General features: G+C 44.0%; 1 pseudogene; it reads right to left on the reverse strand.

Moving 5' to 3' along the window:
• Positions 1 to 3,314: 3,314 nt before the first annotated feature.
• LOC147855341 (uncharacterized) overlaps positions 3,315 to 14,671 on the reverse strand; it is a 32,427-nt pseudogene continuing 21,070 nt past the window's right edge.

Consider the following 14,671-nt stretch of genomic DNA (forward strand, 5'->3'; position numbering starts at 1 on the left):
TCTCTTTCTTTTCTTACTATTTCTCTTATGTTCAATAGGCCCCTAGCTTCATGAGCAACCTCTACATCTCTTCTTCTTGCGAGCTTCCTCCCTCCCTCCCTCCCTCCCTCCCTCCCTTCCTTCTCTCCCTTCTTCTTCTCCTCTTCCTTTTTCCCGCTCTACCCTTTCTCTTTAGCCACCATGGGCATGGCTTTTATAGGGTGGTCAACCGCCCTACCACCCTCTTGAGGCGGTTGACAGACCGCCTCATGCAAGTGGTTATTTTATTATTTTATTTGTAAATTTTACAAATTCAATTTTGTAGTTGTACATTTGAGAAACTACAAAAATGGCCCTTATTTAATTTCGAATCCCCCTTTTTACATAATTACATTTGTGTCCTGAGTTGCATTAGTCCTTCCGAAGCTTGTATCTTGGGCGTCTGAACTCCGATTCACAAACAAAAAATTCCTACATGCTCCTCGTCATAAGCTCCAGACGGGAAATGTACTTCTATAGATTTTTGACATTGTTTTGACATCGTGAAGCAACAACTTCACGACACCCACCCCCTCTGAACTTGCACACCTATGGGTGAGTTCACACCACTTAAAAAAAATTCATCCTCATTTTCTATGAAATTAGGTTCGGTTTCTTCTCTTCTTTTAAAAATCTTTATTCTTTTCCCTGCAATCAACGTCTGTATCTCAGTCCCATCCAACTTGTTCAAGGAGTAGGTAGCCTTATCAGTCACCTTCCGTACTTCGTAAGGCCCAAACTACTGTTTTGCGAACTTCCTCATTGTACTGTATTGGTTCTCGAGGCTACTGTCCAGTACTAACACCCAGTCTCCTTCTTGAATCTTTCATGGTCGTAATCTGTTTACTTTGTCAAATCTTGCTTTGTTCTTTATTCGAGCTTCCTTCAATTTCTTAGCAGCCTTTTCTACAACTTCTGCTTGACATTGTAGTTGTTGGATACGAACAACTAGCAAGTCTTCTCTACTCATCTCCGACTCCCATGGTAGCATTGCCCATGTAGCAATCTTCTCTTCAATCGGCATCACTGGCCTTTGTCCTGTCATGAGCTCTATCAGCATATATCCTGTCACCGAACTATGTGTGGTCCTATCCGCCCACAATGCATATGGCAAGACCTTCGGCCAATTACCTACTTTACCTTTGCATGTCTTTGCAAGTGCTTTAACTATCGGGCTATGACCTCTTTCTACCTTTCCATTTGCCTCAGGATTATATGATGTTGTCAATCTACATACTATATCCTCTAATATGAATTGACATACTACCGACGTGGTCTTCCTTCAACTTGATTTGTAAGGTCTTCTCTAGCAAGTACCAAGAACTTCTTTTGACCTGTCCCCATTGGCATTGCCACTATATCTACAATCCATTTGTAATATATAGTCGGCGAGTAGTTCGGGTGCAACTCATCTCTATGCTTAATGTTGGCGTAGATTTGACAGGTTGGGCATGTCTCGACAGATTTGACAGGTTGGGCATGTAGAATCCTGGCCATCGGTATCTTTCCTTTATTTTGCTGAATGTTTCCCAGACTCCACGGTGTCCGGCCCACTCCTTGTCATGTAATTCCTTTTATATCTGTTCCCGCTGCACTTGGACACAAATAACCCGTTGTGGACTTCCCATTTTACACTTTGGGCGCTTCCAAAGGTAACCTTGATGCAAGAAAAATCGGTGTGCCTTCTTTCAGAAATTTGAGAAGTTTCTCCCACTCAAAGTTCCTTCCTTCCATGGTGCTTGTAGATACTTCCCGATTTCCTTAAACTCTTCATTATATTCTTCTTCTTTAAACTCATGTTCTTCATGTGGCTCACCCCCTCTAATTGCATTTATGGCTAAAGCTGATTCTTCTTCGTCACTATCTGATTCTGCCACTTCCTCATTTTCGTATTTCGCTCTAGACAACATATCAGCTATTGCGTTCTTCTCACCAGATATATGTCGAACTTCTGGGTTGATGGTTTTGATGTAGACACACACCACCTAAGCATTGCTTGGTTTGGAATATTGCAATTTGCAATAATCCCAAGAATTGGCAAGCAATCAGTCTCCACGATCACCTCTACACCAACTAGATAGTCCCTATCCGTCTTGATAGCGATGACTATCCCCCAAAGCTCTCTCTTCACTTGTGCATACTTTTTTTGACGTACACTAAGTACCTTCGCACCAAACCGAATCAGATGTCTTTCTCCTTCCTTATCTTGTTGGCTTATCACCCACCCGATTCCAATTGCACTTGAATCAACTGTAAGGATTATCGGTAGGGTGTAGTAAGGTTGTTTCAAAGCAGGAGCTTTCGTCAAATTCTCCTTCAGGCTTATAATTTCATTTGAGTGTTCTTCTGTCCACTCGGATCTGATACGTGGGCATAATGTGGAATCCACTTGCAATAGAAGACACATGCACCCAAGAACCTCCGAACTTCAGATACAGAGTTGCATTCCTCTTTCATATTCTGTATTGCATTAATCTTCGCTGGTGCTGGCTTGGTTTTGTATGGCCCACACATATTTCCTACCACTAGTACTTCTTAAACCCCGAATATTGATTTTGGAGCCGAAAGTGTTAGGTGTACCTCTAGTCTAGTCTTGAAAGCACTTTATCACAATCTTCTATGTGATCTCGGACAAACTTCCGACATCTACCACTATCCAATTCTTCATTCTTCATTCTTTCCTCACATCCTTCAATGGGTATATCATCCAAGAAAGGCATGGTTATGTGGAATAAAATCTCGGAGAACTTTGTGCATACCATTCATCATGTGAGAGATCGAGTTGGTTGCACCTTGAGGTAGGGTACACATCTGAAGTAATCCACTAGGAGTCCTAATCGAGGTGATATCTCGACTACCGACCGCAAGCTGGAACTGGTCGTAGCCGGAGTAGAGATCACACATGGAGTAGCTTTCAGCAAACATCTCTGCAAACTCATCTACTATCGGCCCCACTCCTGAATTCCGGATAGTAACTTGATTCATACGTTGCATGGCTTGAATGAATCGAAGCCGCCCATCCTTCTTTTGCACCGTAAACCATCTACTCGAGTATGGAGCGTTTGATGGTTCCAAGATGTCCATCTTCACTCTCTCTTTTAGAAGCTCGATTAGTTACGGTATCCTTGCTCTTGGTATTGGGATTGACTTTAGATTCCATGGAATGTGTGGGATCGTGAAGATGACCATTGGTTCAACTACTTTCGGATCCACACATCCAATTTCTTCAGGGTTGAAGGAGAATGCTTTCCCGTGCCGCCCTAGCATTTTTCTAAATTATGCTTCCTCCATAGGCGTTAGGAAGTCCCCCCTCCAATTCTTAGTTGTTTAATCATTTCTTTTGTGAATTTGTGCCCAATTCTCTTTGGATCCTGAAGAATTGGCTCGGTTGACACCTCCTTCATTATCTTTTCACTGTCTTCTAGAAGCGGTGTTGCTGCTGCCCGGACCTTCTTCTCCACTGTTTTGTACTTTGTGTTTATTCGAGCTTCTTCATTTTGAAGATACTCCTTGATGGTTTTGAACATCTCAATGGAGTTTACCATAACTTCAACTTCATGATCTTCCGTCACTAGAGACTCTAACTCTCCTACTGTATCTTTAAAACAATATTCTTCAAATATATTCACTAATTTTTCTTTTTCTATTTTTAGGAATTTATTTCCTTTGAAATCTTCTATTATAGTTGCGCCATCTACTGATGCAACATATAATTTACATTTATCTTCAATGCTATGAATGGGGCTTCTTACCTCCCTGAGGCCATCACAACCCCTTTTTGTAAGGGTCCACTCTAGAAATCTTGTACGAAATCCCCCACATCTCATAGTGGATGATCCCGAAGATACTCCTTATTCCTTTCATGATTTGGTCGAATAGTAAGGAACTATACCGACCTCTTCCCATCCTTGCTTTGAATCCTAGCAAATGCCGCTCTGTTATCAAGCACTTTAGTCTCCATTCGTACTATTGTGATGTACGGTTGCCTCAGGATTACCGGATAAAATGACTTCTCCTGGATGAAGAAGTTTTGATCTACTAACACATCCCCAATTGTAACTTTAATATTTGGGCATGCGCCACATAAATCCTCCACGACCTCGGTTGCTGCTCTCACCTTCCACCCGTGGTTTCTCTCTATTGGCCATCTCCCGCGATTGTAGAAATCAGATCATATGATGTTAATCTCGGAGCCGTGGTCGATGAGTGCCACGCACGGTTCCATTTGATCACCAATTCTGACTGGAGCGTCAGTTGTCGCCCGAGCCTAGTGCATGCGGGTGTAATGGCTTCTTTCCTCTCCATGATTACACTGTATGTCAGCACTCCGTACCCAGGCTAACAATGCAGTCTCCATATCTTCATCTTCCTCCTATATCATGACGTCATTTACACCACCCATTTCTTCAACCACTTGTCTTTTTCTCCGGATCACATCGATGATCGCTTCATGAAATTCCTTCTTCGCGATCCCTGGTACTTCTCGTAGTGTTAACTCGACTTTATTATCGAGAATCCTAAATTTGAGCACATGCTTTAGGTTGGTGGATGTTTCTATGTCAGAGGCGAGTTTGAATGACAAGGTGACCTTCTGATTACCCTCGTCTTCTTTCATTGCCTCCACAGCAGCTCGTTCCGTTTCCCATTTCTTTTGCTCTCGGGTCTTAGGTTTTCTTGAAGGTCCCACTTCTTCAGTTCTCCTTCTCTTTTCTTCGATTGTCACTTCGTGGGCATTCACCCCTACTATCTTTGTGATTGTTGTGAATGAATCTACTGGGTCATCCCACCTAGTACTATTCCTAATTTTGTCGCCGGCCTTTCGTAAGTCCTATGGTTGGGACTCTTTTGTCAGTAACAGACTTTATCACTTTTCCCCAGAATCCTGATCCAATATGGGGATCATCGACCTTCAATCCGGAGGTAGTCGAAAAGTACATTGCTTGAACATTCTTCGACTCTTTGTCCTCCATCATTTTCTTCATCCCACCTTTGTCGAAGTTGGTTTTTAGGGGTTGTTGGGTCTTCGACGAGTGGATTCTCCCATTTTGATAGAAGATAGTGTTTCTTTCTAATGCTTCCTTATGGCTCTTTCTAATGCTTCCTTTCATAAGTCCTGTGGTTGGACTCTTTTGTTTGTAGCAGACTTTATCACTTTTCCCCAGAATCCTGATCCAATATGGGGATCATTGACCTTCAATCCGGAGGTAGTCGAAAAGTACATTGCCTGAACATTCTTTGACTCTTTGTCCTCCATCATTTTCTTCATCCCACCTTTTCCAAAGTTGGTTTTTAGGGGTTGTTGGGTCTCCGACGAGTGGGTTCTCCCATTTTGATAGAAGATAGTGTTTCTTTCTAATGTTTCCTTATGGCTCTAGCAATCCCTTTTTTGGTGCTCTGTGCTATCGCACCATATGCATCAGCGAACGAATTCTCCCTTTTCCCCTTCATTGGGATTTTGTCTTACACTTGAGCTTCCACCCTTCTCAAGCTTTATGAACTTGAGGTGTAAATCTTGCATTCCCATTATCAGATCATCGATCGCGGACTCTGGCTCCTTTCCCTTGCAAACATCCGTTCGGGTTCTTGATTCTTGTTTTGGATGTTCTTTGGTTGTTGTCTTTATTCTGTTGTCATAGCCATCCTCCATCCATAGTGCTCTCCTTCGTAGTACTCGACAAGCCTCGGGTACCTCCGCCCAATCGGACACCAAACCAGTTGTGCTTGTCCGGTCTTCTAGAAGGATAGTGATATCTTTTCTAAAATATTGATCTACAGCTTGGACAAATAAATCCACCTTTTCTGACTGTAATAGTTCTTGGTCTTTTACTGAGAGCTCATTATATCTTTTCCCGAACTCCCTCAACAACTTTGAGACTGAGAGTCCTTTACCCCCTTTCTTGGTCCATTCGGGAAAGCTTTTCTTTGACATTCGGGTCCGATCTTCTACCATATATTCATCAAGAAATGCTTGAAGAAACCCGGCCAATCTTCACGAAATTTCTCCGATAATTCCGTTACCCTTGCTCGGACATCAAGTGTGCACACCGGTTAATATGTTACACTATTTGTACTCTGGTTGCCCCTCTACTGGCCATCTTGTATATCATAGACCTCGAGGAACCGAGTGACGTCCTCACCATTAACTTTGCTTATCCTCTCAATGATCGTTTATACGGCGAGTGTTAACTCACTTTCCATCCGATTCATCACACTTTGCTCTTGCAACATATGACTCATCATCGTCATCATGAAACTTGCCATATCTTCATTGAAGCCCTTATTTGCCATTTTCTTTGATTTTCCGCCATTTTCTTTGATTTTCGAACCTCTTTGGAAAACTTTAGCTCCGAAACTCTCCTTGTCATCGACACTTCACATCGGGTTCACCAAATTTATGTCGTAAAGATTGTGGTTATGTGTTGCAACTACTGGGGATGATCGTGTGGATGGTGCAATGACAAGAAGCTGAGAAAGCAAGATTGATGCGACGTTGTCACGAAAAGAACTTTATTTGTAAAACACCACTTACAATATTTATTTGCCAAAAGTTTCTTAGCAAGACTTGAACTCATGACCTCTATTTGAGAAAAAGAATTATGAGATAGACAACTTCAACTTATTTCATTTCCATTCATTTAAGTCTCTTTCTCCTTATTTATATATACCAAATTTATATTACAAAATTTGTTTACTAAAAAATCGTTGTTCTGAGAGGAATCAATCTCACAAATGTTTGTTTGCAAGGAGCCATTTAAGATACACCAGTTCAACTTCTCAATTTTCTTGTTTCATCTCTCTTTTCTTTACTATTTCTCTTCTGTTCATCAGGCCCCTAGCTTCATGAGCGACCTCTACATCTCTTCTTCTTGCGAGCTTCCTCCCTCCCTCCCTCCCTCCCTCCCTCCTCTCCCTCCTTCTCCTCTTCCTTTTTCCCGCTCTACCCTTTCTCTTTAGCCACCATGGGAGTGGCTTTTATAGGGTGGTCAACCACCCTACCACCCACTTGAGGCGGTTGACAGACCGCCTCATGTAGGTGGTTATTGTTATTATTATTTATTTATAAATTCTACAAATTCGATTTTGTAGTTGTACATTTGAGAAATTACAAAAATGGCCCTTATTTAATTTCGAATCCCCCTTTTTACATAATTACATTTGTGTCCCGAGTTGCATTAGTCCTTCTGAAGCTTGTATCTTGGGGTTTTGAACTTCGATTCACGAATTGAAAATGCCTACATGCTCCTCATCATAAGCTCCAGATGAGAAATGTACTTCTATAGATTTTTGACATTGTTTTGACATTGTGAAGCAACAACTTCATGACAACGTGAATAAGAAACTATTAGATGGTGGGTCTAAGTTTTCTAGTGATTGGATTAATGTGTGGGAGTCTTTTAGATATTGTGGTTGGTGAAGGAGGATTTGTAGAAGTTGGTGGTGTAACCACTTTGATGTTTGTTCAAATAAGGAGTTATTATATGAACAAATGGGTCGAAAACCCATAGGTGTTTTGTGTAATTTAGGGAGGAACTAGAGGTTGGATACTTGATATTCCTTTTTGGGTTTGTGGAGGAAGAAATTGGTTTCAGTTAGCGAAAATGTGCGTAAGTGTTTTGTTATTATGTTATTGAGGCAGTATAGTAACTCTTCCTAGGGGTGGTAGAATTTGAGAGGTGTTCTATGGGTTTGGTGTAGTATGTGTCTTTATCTAGGACACATACTCCCATATTTTTATCAGTTGGGAGGATGATAATGTGTTTATTGTTTTGGAGGCATTTTAAGGCTCTAGAGAGGTGGTATGGGATTCTATTGTTGTGTTTTTCTATGATGGACACTAGGGGTGGATATTCTATTGGTGGCATCCAACTAGGGTTAGGTAGTTTGACGGGGTTGAGAGGAAGTGAAGTTGTATCTCTAAAAAAATGTTTTAGCTTGAGGGATCTATAGAGATGGCGAGCTCACTTTTGACTGAGAAGCTCGATAGGAACAACTATGTATCTTGGTCATACAAGATGCACCAGTACTTGTTGCGGCATGGTTAATGGAGTTATGTCGAAGGAGTGAGTGAAGTAGCGTCGTAGCCGACACACAAGGACTTCTCGGCGTGGGAACAAGGAGCAAGCAGAGTGTTGTACTACCCCGTGTCCTGTGTGCAAGATCAGATGCTCGACTACATCAGAGACGCAAAGTTGTCGAAGGAGGCCAGGGAAAATCTCAAAAAGATTTTCACTACCAGTACCACAACCCAGAGGTTGAAGCTCCAACAAGAGCTCAACAACAGCTTGCGGAGAGACATGTCAGTTACATAATATACCACCAAGATAAAGGAGATCTGCGACGCACTCAAGTTCATCAACATGCCTATCCAAACGAGATGGTGAAAATTTGCCCCGGTGGTCTAGCGAAGAGATGTGCCTATCCAAACAACGATTTGCACTTGAGAGAAACCATCGTCCTCCCCTGACTTGCAATCAATGCTAATGGTGGAAGAAAACCACATGAGTGGGTCGACGACCACTCAACTGGACAAATGGATGTTGTACACATAGGCGGATCAGCCCCATGGGCGTAGTAGACAATGTGGGTCAGTACGCAACAATGGTGGCCAAGAAGAGCATAATCGGAGGCACGAAGATAGTGCTGAAAACAGTTTCGGACCCTCCCGACAGGGGGAGTGAAGACGGTGCCAGGAACCGTCAATCGAAAACCGATATAGAAGGCTAGTATTGTGAACTCGTTGAAGAAGACCACTTCCAAATCAGAGGAAGTGTGGTATGTTGACTCTAGTGCGTCGAACCACATGACGAGCCATGAAGAGTGGTTCTCATATTAGGAAAAGCCGGAGCAACCGGGTGTTGTCGAAATCGGAGACGACACTCCTCATCCGATTGAGCATGTCGGAGAAGTCCCTTTGAGTCATGTCGGACTAAAGGAAAAGTTGATGAATGTTTTACATGTTCCAAAAATCACGAAGAACCTAGTGTTGGTTGGACAGATCGTCGACGAGGGGATGCAGGTGCGGTTTACGGACCTCGGGTACTTCATTGAGGAAGAGGACCGGATCATCACGCAAGGGCGTCAAGATGGGAGGATGTCTAACCTCGACACCAACGATGCATGCACCACATTGTTCGCAAAAGGATAGAAATTTGAGTCGTATATCGACTTGTGTCACAAGAGGATCAGCCACAATAATTATCGAAGGCTTCAGAACCTACAGTTGAAACAAGTCGTGTTTGGACTGCTGAAATCCAGTGGTTGGAAGGCCCATATTGTGAAGCCTGCCAATTTGGGAAGCAACACCGGCTTCCATTCCTCACCAAAAGAAACCGGAGCTGTAACAAGCTCAACTTAATACATTCAGACATATGGGGACTGACATAGAACGTTAGTCTTGGCGGGAACCGATATTTTGTCTCCTTCATCGACGACTATAGCCGACACACATGGATCTCCCTAATAAAAAAGAAAAGCAAAGTTTTCGATTGTTTCCGGAACTTACAGAATTTAGTCGAATAGGAAACGGAGAGGAAGATCAAGTGCTTGCGGTCGAATGGCGGAAAAGAATTCAGTTGTAGATACACACTAGAACAAAACGGTGTGGCCGAAAGGAAGCACCAATCTATTGTGGAGGCGGCACGGGTGATGCTAGAAGAGAAGAGCATGCCCAAGTTCTACTGGGCCGAAGCAGTTTGGACGACTGTCTACATAGAGGTCCGAACAGCCTTCTACATCCAAAACCAGATCAGGGAGAAGGTGTTAGCACAGGAGTTGTATTTCAGGCGGGAGTCGAATTTAAGACACCTTGTGGTATTTGGTAGCATAGCCTTTTTGCATGTACCAGATGAGAAGAGGAGAAAGGTGGACCCAAAGTTGGCTACTCTTATGAGCAAAAGGGGTATAAGTGCTCCAACCCCCGGACAAAGAGAACCTGAGTAAGTCACGATGTCAAATTTGACGAATCGGCATCCTGGTACTCTCTACCGACTCTGCCTCCCGACTCCGACCACTCGATTCCGGAAGATGAGGCCAGTGAGCCCGAAACAATCCGAGCAGAAGAGGAAGAAGAGTTCGGTACTCTAGATGAGAGTCTGATCTCATTTCGGCTGAGCGGGGCGAACAAGCGACTAAGTCGGAACGACCAGTCAGATGAAGAGCCGGTGAGTAGTGGAGACTCAACCGGGTTGTCCCTGTGCAAGGAACTGAGGAGACGGTTCACACGCAAAGAGAAGGGGAAGAAGACGATGCCGGAATATGGCACCGGTAGAGATGAGTCGGATCGGAATGAATCCGACTCTGGAAAGAACGAAGATGGACCTTTGGGAACGAAGTCTGAGTCGGCCAAGAGGGCCTTGAAATCGGCTAATGAGAAATTACGCCAATGGACTCGCCAAAACAACTCCGTAAAACGGTACGACTATAGTGAGTACATGGCGCATCACTATGCGTACATGAAAAACGTGGCGGTAGTACGTGAGCCGAAGAGCTATGGAGAAGCGGCCAAGGACGCAAATTGGCGTGCTGCTATGGAGGAAGAAATGCAGGCACTTGATATCAACGACACATGGAACCTGGTTGACCCTCCCCAACATTGCAAACCGATTGGTTGCAAGTGGGTATAGAAGGTAAAGTACTACGCCGACGGTTCGGTCAACCGGTACAAGGCCCGATTAGTTGCCAAAGGATATGCACAGACCTACGGAATCGACTATGACGAGACCTTTGCTTCGGAAGCAAAGATGACAACGGTTTGTGTGGTGCTAGCGGTTGTTGCGGTGAGGGGGTGGCATCTTCACCAAATGGACGTGAAGAATTAGTTTCTTCAAGGTGACCTTGGAGAACAGGTCTACATGATCCAACTCCCCGGTTTTCAATCGGAGATGAACAAGTCGGCAGTCTACCGACTCAAGAAGTTTTTTTACGGCCTAAATCAAGTTCTCCATGCTTGGAATTCGAAAATCACGAACCGATTGCGTAAGTTGGGGTTTACGGCCTCCAAGTCCAAGTCCTTGTTGTTCATTTGGAGAGGCCCAAAAGGTCTAGTATGTATCAGATTCTTGTTATATGTGGATGATCCAATCATCATTGAACCCAGACTCGCTAAAATCGGCTGAGTGAAGTCCCAACTGTTAGAGGCATTCGAAATGAAGGAATTGGGGGACCTTCATTGCTTCCTCAGGATCGAAGTGAACCATACCCCCGATGGCATATTGCTTTCACAACGATACTATGTGTTGAATATGTTGTACAAGTTCGGCATTATGTATTGCCGACTAGTCTCCACACCCTTGGATCAGAACCTTAAGCTTCGTCCTGACTCCGGACCGGTTTGCAACGAGAGATGGTTCCGAAAAATTGTCGAAAGCCTTATTTACTTAACAATTACTCGACCCGACATCAGCTATCTGGTCGGACCGATCATGAAATTTATGCAGAGGCCGACCGTCGAGCCCCTTTAGTGCGTGCATAGACTATTGAGGTATGTGAGCGGCACTAAGGATCATGGATTTTTATATCTACACGGTATAACGGAGCACATAGAAGTTGGCACGATCTACTACGACATGGATTTTTATATCCCGATCTACTATGACAACATGAGTAGCATGCTGCTGGCCAAGAACCTCGTGTTCCATGCTCGGACGAAGCACATAGAAGTTCATTATCAGTTTTTGCGCGAGCGGGTCCTCAACAGTGAATTCAAACTTCAGTGTGTTCAGACGGATCGGCAAGTTGCCGACATCTTCACCAAGACACTTGGTACCAACAAGCTGCAACATTTTTCGGAGATGCTTCGGAGATGCTTGTGGGGGAGAACCGATATTGATACGGGTAGAACTAGAACCAGAACAGAAACTGAGAAAATAGGTAATGACACCGGACAAGCAGTCGGAGAGAAGGAAACCAAAACAGGGGGAGACAAGAAGAAGAAGGGGCCCGAGTCGACTAAAGAAGTCCTCACATCTGATCAAGTTAGAACAAGTGGCGACAGTGGTAGAGTGAAGAAGGACAGAGCCGACCAGAAGAATAAGGCCAAGATCTAGACATGGTCTGATGTTGTAAAGGGCCTAAAGATTGAAGACGAATTGGAGACAGCCAATTCATACAAGAGTTGGAACGAATTGGACGCACCCGATTTGGAGGAGCCGAATTAACTAAAGGCCAAACGGATGAGAAAGCACTAGAAGTTGACATTGACATGGAGGAACTCACGGGTTGAGGAGCGCGAGCAAGGTGGGCAGACGCTAGGAGGAGCTAGAGGGAAGGACCGGCAGTCACTGAGACCACGATCCGACCTCAAGTTGAGCTTGAGGGGGGAGTGTTGAGCAAACAAGCGCAGTATCCGAAACGGAGAACTGGATGGGTATTCGGATCGATATCCGGAACCAAGAGCCGGATCGGGAGCAAGGTGGGCAGACGCTAGGAGGAGCTAGAGGGAAGGACCGGCAGTCACTGAGACCACGATCCGACCTCAAGTTGAGCTTGAGGGGGGAGTGTTGAGCAAACAAGCGCAGTATCCGAAACGGAGAACTGGATGGGTATTCGGATCGATATCCGGAACCAAGAGCCGGATCGGATTGTAACCGGTAGGCTGTTAGAGCCCTACGATCCTAGCCTAGTACGTAGGCATATTTTTAGGAGTCAGTGTCAGTCGTTCATATGAGCATTGAAATACATGTTAGTACTTTTGTGAGTCCTTTTAAGGACTTGTATAAAAGTGTTGACTGAAAACATTAAATATGTACAAAGTGTTATTTTGAAATTGTTTTTATGTTGTTCTGCTCTCTCTATCTCTCCCGTGTACTCTATGTGTAATTTAACCTTTCCATTAAACCTAGTTCTGGTTTTCTGTTGTTATCCGGCTAAGTCGGTTTGTCTAAGCTTCCGCACATTAACCTTCACACTAACTGACTTAGGGCAATTTCCCTTTATATTATTTACAAAGATAGCCTAACTATTGAGAAGCAAGCTCAATAGGACCCGGATCGAAGAACCGGATCCGCGGGGAACCGGCAGGCCGTTAGAGGCCTAAGCTTCTAGCCAAGTATGCAGTTATATTCCTAGGAGTTAGTGTCAGCAGTTCAATTATGAGCATTGAAGTACTTGTCAGTACTTTTGGCCATCCTTTATGTACTTGTATAAATATGCTTACCGAGCACATTAGTATGTACAGAGTGTTATTATTTTGAATCTGAGTTTTAGTCTTCTGCTCTTTCTGTCTTTCCTGGGTACTATGTTTTCTCTCCATTGTTTTTCTCTATTTTCTGTTGATGTCCGGCTGAGCCGGTTGTGTCTGTTTCAGCTTCCAAATGGTATTAGAGCGAGGTTTCGATCCTCGGAGACATGTTCGATGGGATGTGAGGTGTCATCACTGGTTTCGACTACCCCCCTGTTGTTTAGGTTTCTCCAAATATAAGAGCCACTCTTTCGTGGTTCTTCATGTGGTTTGACGCTCCAGAATTGATATATTGTTAAGCGGACAAATTCAACATGATCCGGATCGGCTGAATAAGCCATGAGTCGGATCGGTGTCTGGATTTGAGTGTAATCGGTAGGCTATTAGAGGCCTATGATCCTAGCCTAGTACGTAGGCATATTTTTAGGAGTTAGTGTCAGTCGCTTGGTACGAGCATTGAAGTACATGTAAGTACTTCTGTCAGTCCTTTTATTGTATGTACAATGTGTTTATAATTTTCGAAAGAGAGTTTACGTTCTACTCTCTCTGTATCTCCCGTGTATTGTGTATTCTCAAGCTGAGCCGGTTTATCTATGCTTCCGCACATTAGCTTTCACATGGTATCAAAGTGTGAGGGTTGAAAATCCTTTGCTGCCAACAGAAAGCACTACATAGACGAAAACCTGACTTCCGGTAAAGAATAGATAGAAGAAGGAAATGGACATAGGAATGGCTTGCTCGCTTCCGTCAGAGAAGCTCGACAGAAGCAACAATGCATCTTGGTTCTACAAGATGCACCAGTACCCTTTGGGGCACGGTTACTGGAATTATGTCGAAGGAGGAAACAAAGTAGTGCCGGAGCCAGCACACAAGGACTTCCGGGCATGGGAGCAAGGAGCGAGCATATTGTTGTACTGGCTCGTGTCCTGTGTGCAAGGTCAAATGCTCAGCTATATCAAGGATGCAAAAGCGCTGAAAGAAGCTTGGGAAAATCTAAAGAAGATTTTCTCCGCAATCACCACGACTGGGAAGTTGTAGCCCCGACAAGAGCTCAACAACATCTAACAATGGGATATGTCGGTTATCGACTATACCACCAAAATAAAGGAGCTCAACGATGCCCTAGGGTCCATCAATGTGACGGTGGATGAGGAAGAGACGGTCCAGATCTACCTCGGTGGTTTAGCGCAAAGGTACGAACCTATGCAGATGGTAATTTGCACTCAAGAGAAGCCACTACCCTTCTTCGACTTGCAATTGATGCTGATAGTCGAAGAAAACCATGTGAATGGATAGAGGACCACTCAATCAGATAGTCAGATGTTGTACACGGAGGTGGATCAGCGAGTGGTAGAAGAAGCGCGCCGATTCAGATAAATCCGGATGGGCAAGGCCAGACAAGGGAATCGACAGAGCTCGCACTACGCCGAAGGATCAAAAGGATTTGGAACCAGAAAGAAAGGAAAAGGGACAACC

The sequence above is a fragment of the Azolla caroliniana genome, unplaced genomic scaffold, assembly GCF_043228905.1.
Source record: "Azolla caroliniana isolate FFs.n. ecotype wild unplaced genomic scaffold, voAzoCaro1.0.p SCAF_14, whole genome shotgun sequence".
NCBI lineage: Eukaryota > Viridiplantae > Streptophyta > Polypodiopsida > Salviniales > Salviniaceae > Azolla > Azolla caroliniana.